The sequence below is a fragment of the Vigna radiata genome, chromosome 2 (assembly GCF_000741045.1).
Source record: "Vigna radiata var. radiata cultivar VC1973A chromosome 2, Vradiata_ver6, whole genome shotgun sequence".
NCBI lineage: Eukaryota > Viridiplantae > Streptophyta > Magnoliopsida > Fabales > Fabaceae > Vigna > Vigna radiata.
Window position 1 is genome coordinate 18,948,060 of NC_028352.1, and position 6,862 is coordinate 18,954,921.

Below are 6,862 nucleotides of genomic sequence, written 5' to 3' on the forward strand. Positions count from 1 at the left end.
TGTTCACAAGTTACATGAAACAATTGGCCCTTCATCTCAAACAATCAACATCTTTACATGCAAATGCCATCAAAAGGACTTTTTCAAGGCTTGTAATGAGGTTGGGCTAACAAGAAAAATTGGTTTTTCTCGAATGCAAAATCCTTGAGTCAAGAGAGCTAACAAAATATTCAATAATTAAGCACAACTCTCTCACCAATGTCTCTCATTCCAAATTTCTTCCTTTTTCTTTTCTTTTTCATTGAGCTCATCTTAATGCTTTTCTTTTTATCATCAATTTTTCTCTTTTCACAACTATTGAGCTCAATGCCTTTCACTTGCTTTTTCAACTTTCCCCCGTACAACCCCAAACTTGAACCTTTTCATCACATACAATTAAGCTCATCCCAACTCAAGGTAAAGAATGTCAAAACATGGGTTCATATCCTGTTTAAGGCTAAGGTTCAAAAAGGGTAGAATATTTTCAAGCATTTTGGGTGAAAATTTGGCTAGAGAAGGGTTCTCAAAAATGGCCTTGATCATATGACATTCACATGCAATTCAATCGATCATCAAGATTAAGGCAATATCATCCATGTTTTCCTGTGAACAATGCATACAACAATAAAGACTCTCGAGCTCAAAATCTCACACACATGCTTTCTCACACAAAATTCATTCATAAACTCTGCCTAGCATCATGACCACAATCATAAATTCATCACACATTTATTTCCTGGATATCAACATGCATTGCAACTCAATTCTCGTCCACATCAAATAATCAGCAAATAGATCAATCATGCACATCAGTTAGTCAAACATTTTCAGAACAAGTAATAAAGCCAAGAGTACACACCAAAATTAAAATTCAACCTATTCTAAGAATTTGAAATGCAAGAGTGTAAGAAGAAATTCTAGGTTGCCTCCTAGTAGCGCTTGTTTAACGTCACGAGCCTGACTCAAACCTAGTTAGCACTTGTCAGTAAGCGCACTTCCTTCCACCACCCATCAATAGGTGTACTGTCCGGCTATCCTTCAGTGGATACCAAAAATTTAGCATCCCTCAGTAGATGCTACCCAACAATTGTTCATAAAATTCAAAAAGTAAATGTTCCAACGAAAATAAAAGAAAAGACCGAAAAAGAAAATTGTTCTTAAAAATACAAAAATTGATTTCCAGCAAGTTCAACTCTTCTTCTTCACATTGGGATCTTCATCGTCCCACCGTCTCTCTTTTCTTTGATCCACCTTCTTGATCACTGTTGAATATGGTCTTTGAATTTCCACCATTCCTTTTGATGGAGACCAAATCCAGCTTGAATCACGCAGTTAAGAGCTCTAAGCTGGAAGAAACCAGTGAAACAGAGGTTGCAGCGGAAATGAATTGATGATGTAGTGTTTAATGTGTTTTAATGGAGGAGAGGTGTATGGGTGAGATCTCACAGCTCAGAAGGCCTTCCTAAGGTGGAAGGAAGCTTGAGAAAGGAAGAAGAAGTAGAAGAACAAGGTGACTTCAGAGCACAAGAAGTTGGGAATTTAATTCAGTAGCATAACATTGCAAGCTCAAAAGTGTTTTTACATGGTATTGACCCTCCTATTTATAGATGATGAGGAGCCTGTAATCTGACCTATTTTTCCCCCAAAACTAATTACAATTCGTGTAGAAGCAGTTGGCACATGGAGGAACAGATGCCATGCTAGGAAGGGGCAAAAACCATGCTGCAGTACATGTCAACAGTCACATGGAAGAGTCTCATTTGCATTTCGCTGGGCCATTCAGGTTTCGGGCTGGGCGAAAATCAACTTTCCTAATCCGAGAGCTTCTCCTTAATTCCTTGGCTTTGCTTTATTTATTTAGCTTCTTGCATGGCCTTCCTCCCTTGCTCCTACTTCTTGGATCAACTTCTCCAAGCTTTATTTGGGCCCTACAAAACAAAGTAAACATATTCAAAGATAATATTTCTAAGACTTAGAGAAAGAAACTCAAGAAAGCTTTAGAAAGTCTTTCTTTAACTTCCCTTTCTTAGTCTTAGCTTGAGTTGCTACTTCTTTGAATGGTTTCCCTGATTAGGATTCCATCACCTTTTTCCTTCAGCTCCTTTACTATCCATTCCTTTTTCTTAAATCTCACTTTGCTCCCCGGTAGGAGTGAATCTTCTTTTGGTTTTGGGTGGATGGTTCTTCTCCCTTTATCCTCAGGCACCTGCAAAACACAACAGCTGTCATAAGAATCATTACCTGCTATGTTATCTTCTTGTTCTTCATTCATCTCTGGCTTCTCGAATGTTTTTCTTTTTACTGTTTTGATCTCATCCCCTTCACGGCCAGTATAAAGAAATAGATAATTCAAATCTCTCATCATTATTCTTCCATCATGAACATCAATAAACATCTTTGATGTTGCCATGAAGGGTCGCCCCAAAATTAAAGGATACTCCTCCTCTGTTTTAACATCCATGACAACGAAATCTGCTAAAAACTCAAGACAGTCTGCTCGCAAAACAACATTTTCCACCACTCCCATTGGCACTTTTTTAGAACCATCTGCCATTGTTATAGTCAAGTCAGAGGGTTTCAACAGAAGTCCACCGATTTCCTTGAAAAGTTCCGTGGGTATTAAATTGATGCTAGATCTAGAATCTATCATTGCTTCCACATCCAAATCATTATGAGAACATAACAGTGTTAAGCACCCCATATCTTTAGCCTTAGGAGGATAATCGCTCTTTTGTGGTTGAACAACAAGATCCTCTTCTTCATCAGTAAGCTCAATTTCATTATCCTTGTTAACTTTGATTCTTTCTAAATAGGGAGGACTCTGCTTATTTTCTACAGGTAACACAGTCATCCGGTTGAAAATCTCTCTCGAGCCCCCCTTATGATTAGTTCTGGTTCCCATTTCCTCTTTTTCTTCACCAACCTCTTCTTCCTTATAATTCTCATATTCTTCATCTTCACTACTCATGGGTTCAAAGAATTTAACCATTAACATCTCCTCCTCTTCACTGTTCACCACATGGAATGGTTCAATGTCTACTTCCCAACCATTCTGGCTGTCTGCTTCCCAGCCATCCTAGCTTGTAATAATCTTGCATTCCCTCTTAGGGTTAGCCTCAGTGCTGGCCCTAAACTGGTTTTTCTCTGTAATTTCTATTCTTGCTGCCAGCTGCCCAATCTGTGACTCCAGTTATTTAAAACTGGCCTGATTGCTATTTACCTGTTGCTCATATCTTTTGTAGAAGTCATCAAATCGACTACTCAAGGTCTTGACAAACTCAGTCAAATTACTCACTTGCTGCCACAGAGCTAACGGTTGTTGCTGCCGGAAGTTTCCTCCTTGTCCAGAAGAAGTATTCTGGCTTTGCCCAATACTTGGATGATTTTTCCAACCTTGGTTAGAATTAACTTGGTTGAAATTTCCTTGCTTGTACTGAAATTGGGCCCCCATATAATTCACGTCCTGCTACATCTCCTCCGGAAAAGCACATTGACCATTAATATGGTCACCACCACATAAATCGCAAAGTTGTTGAGCCTGAGAAATATTTCTAAGTCCCCAAGGAAGTTCGGAGATGATCTTTGTCAACTTGTCCAGTTTTTGGCTGAGGAGGTGATTCTGTGCGGCTACAGCGTCTTCGTTAGGAAGATGTAGGAGTCCTCCTTTTTGCGTGCCCCTCTCACTTTGTGACACTTCATTTAAAGCCATCTCTTCAATCAAGTTGTACGCCTCATCTTCTGTTTTTCTATTAATACTGCCTCCAGCTGAGGCATCTAACATCATTTTGGTAACAGATTGTTGTGCCACCGCCTCCCAAGTCCTGAACGTTCCTTAAGGGAAATAATTCAACCAATCCTTTGCGTTTCCTCCAAGAGAGAAAGGAAACAAGCTAAGTCTAACTCTGTCATCCGACACTCTAGTTATCTGGACAGTGTTGCAATTCTCACCAAAGATGGTCAAATGCTTATAAGGATTCTCATTCGACAACCCATGGAATTGATTATTCTGGACTAATTGAATGAGCGACAGACTCATCGCCATGCTGATTGCATTATCAGCTGGAACAGTTATGCTGTCGAAGTTCAAGGGACCTACTGCGTTTGTTGCGTCCCCCAATGTACGTCTAGGAGGATGTTGGTTAGCCATCTCCTCAAAATCTGAAACAGGAATCTCAAGTGAAGACTGCGAAATTGCTTCTGGAGAGAGAGATCTCTCACGTGAAAGACGTTTCCTTCTCCTCCCTTCTGGTAAACCGTCTAAGAGAGGTTGCTGGTCTTTTCTGCTTCTAGTATGGATTGCTTCCTGCATACACAAGAAAAAAACCCTAAAAGCACTTTTACAGAAAAATAAAATAAAACGCCATTAAACAAAAATAATTACAATCAAGTCAAATTCAGTCAATCCACACTACTTGAAAAAGTAAACCTCGAGTCCCCGACAACGGATTGGCAAGTGTACCAAATCGTTCAAGTAATAATAAATGGTACGTCCAAATATCGTTTTCCTAAGAGACTCGAAAGGCCTTATCGTTCGCGTGAATTAAAATCGTAAGACTTGAAAATAAAAAATAATTAATTTGATGTGAGAGTAAAATATGAACATGCAAAAGAGATTGATTCAATTGACAAGAAGAAAACAATGGATGAATGGAGTTGTTGGGGGTTTACAATTTCATCTTATCCGCTCTCTCTTATTTACTCCTCTTGATTTATTAGCTTGATTAACTAATTCTCATGCAACTTTCTTAGCCTACCCTTAACCCGATCCCTCGGCGAAAAAAGCCTAATACTAATTACTGGCTTGCTATCCCTAGCCTCCCCTAGCAGAAGTTAAAAGCAATTGATCGTCCTACCCCTATCCCTAGGTGGTTTTGCTTAATCAAGGAATTACTCACTAGTTCATGACATTATTGTACGTCCCCGTATCAATAAAGACAAACAACAATTATCGAATGAGTTAAACGATAAAAGCATTAAGCACAAATGAGAACCCAACAATTAACAATCAAAGAATATGGAAACCATATAAATAAACAAGAGTTTCAATAAAAGAGAGTATCAAAAGATTACATTGTTTNAATGGAGTTGTTGGGGGTTTACAATTTCATCTTATCCGCTCTCTCTTATTTACTCCTCTTGATTTATTAGCTTGATTAACTAATTCTCATGCAACTTTCTTAGCCTACCCTTAACCCGATCCCTCGGCGAAAAAAGCCTAATACTAATTACTGGCTTGCTATCCCTAGCCTCCCCTAGCAGAAGTTAAAAGCAATTGATCGTCCTACCCCTATCCCTAGGTGGTTTTGCTTAATCAAGGAATTACTCACTAGTTCATGACATTATTGTACGTCCCCGTATCAATAAAGACAAACAACAATTATCGAATGAGTTAAACGATAAAAGCATTAAGCACAAATGAGAACCCAACAATTAACAATCAAAGAATATGGAAACCATATAAATAAACAAGAGTTTCAATAAAAGAGAGTATCAAAAGATTACATTGTTTCCCCCAACAACAATAGGGTTTTGTTCACCATTGACATGGTGAACCTAGATGAAAAATGGATGAAGAATGGAAAAGCAAACCCTAGAAAAGATGAAAAGGAGCCTAAGCATCCAAGAGATCCTCTCCAAAGAGTGAAATTAGGTTTGGCCGCCCCCTTCTGTCAAAGGAATGCATCTAAACTCGAATAGGGCTATTTATAGGGGAGGAGCGCAACAGAAAATAGGCCCAAGCCCAGCAGACAACCGCCCGGCGGAACAATGATAGATTCTGGATGATTTGGATGTGGAAGCTATGATAAATTATGGATCTAGTATCAATTTAATACCCACGGAACTTTTGAAGGAAATCAGTGGGCTTGTGTTGAAACCATCTGACTTGACTATAACAATGGCAGATGGTTCTACAAAAGTGCCAATGGGAATGGTGGAAAATGTTGTTGTGCGAGCAGATCGGCTTGAGTTCTTAGCAGATATCATTGTCATGGATGTTAAAACGGAGGAAGAGTATCTTGTGATTTTGGGGCGACCCTTTATGGCAACATCAAAGATGCTTATTGATGTCCATGAGGGAAGGATAATGATGAGGGATTTGAATTATCTATTTCTTTATACTGGCCGTGAAGGGGATGAGATCAAAACTGTAAAAAGAAACACATTTGAGAAGCCAGAGATGAACGAAGAACAAGAAGAGAGCATAACAGATACTGATTATTATGACAGTTGTTGTGTTTTGCAGGTGCCTGAGGATAAAGGGAGAAAAACCATTCACCCAAAATCAAAAAGAAGATCCACTCCAACTGGGGAGCAAAGTGAGATTTAAGAAAAAGGAATGGTGGAAATTCAAATGCCATAAACCACAGTGATCAAGAAGGTGGACCGAAGAAAAGTGAGCCGGTGGGATGATGAAGACCCCAATGTGAAGAAGAAGAGTTGAACTTGCTGGAAATCAATTTTTATATTTTGAAGAACAATTTTCATTTTTTTTAGTTATTTGCACTTTTTATTTTCATTGGAACATGTACTTTTTGAATTTGTGGAACAATTGTTGGGTAGCATCTACTTAGGGATGCTAAATTTTTTGGTATCCACTGAAGGATATCCGGAAGGTACACCTACTGATGCGTGGTGGAAGGAAGGGCACTTACTGACAAGTGCTAAACAGGTTTGGGTCAAGCTCGTGACGTTCAACAAGCGCTACTAGGAGGCAACCTAGATTTTCTTCTTACACTTTTGCATTTTTAAATTCCTAGAATAGGTTGAATTTTAAATTTGGTGTGTACTCTTGGCTTTAATACTTCTTCTGAAAATGTTTGATTAACTGATGTGCATGATGGAGCTATTTGATGATTATTTGATGTAGATGAGAATTGAGTTG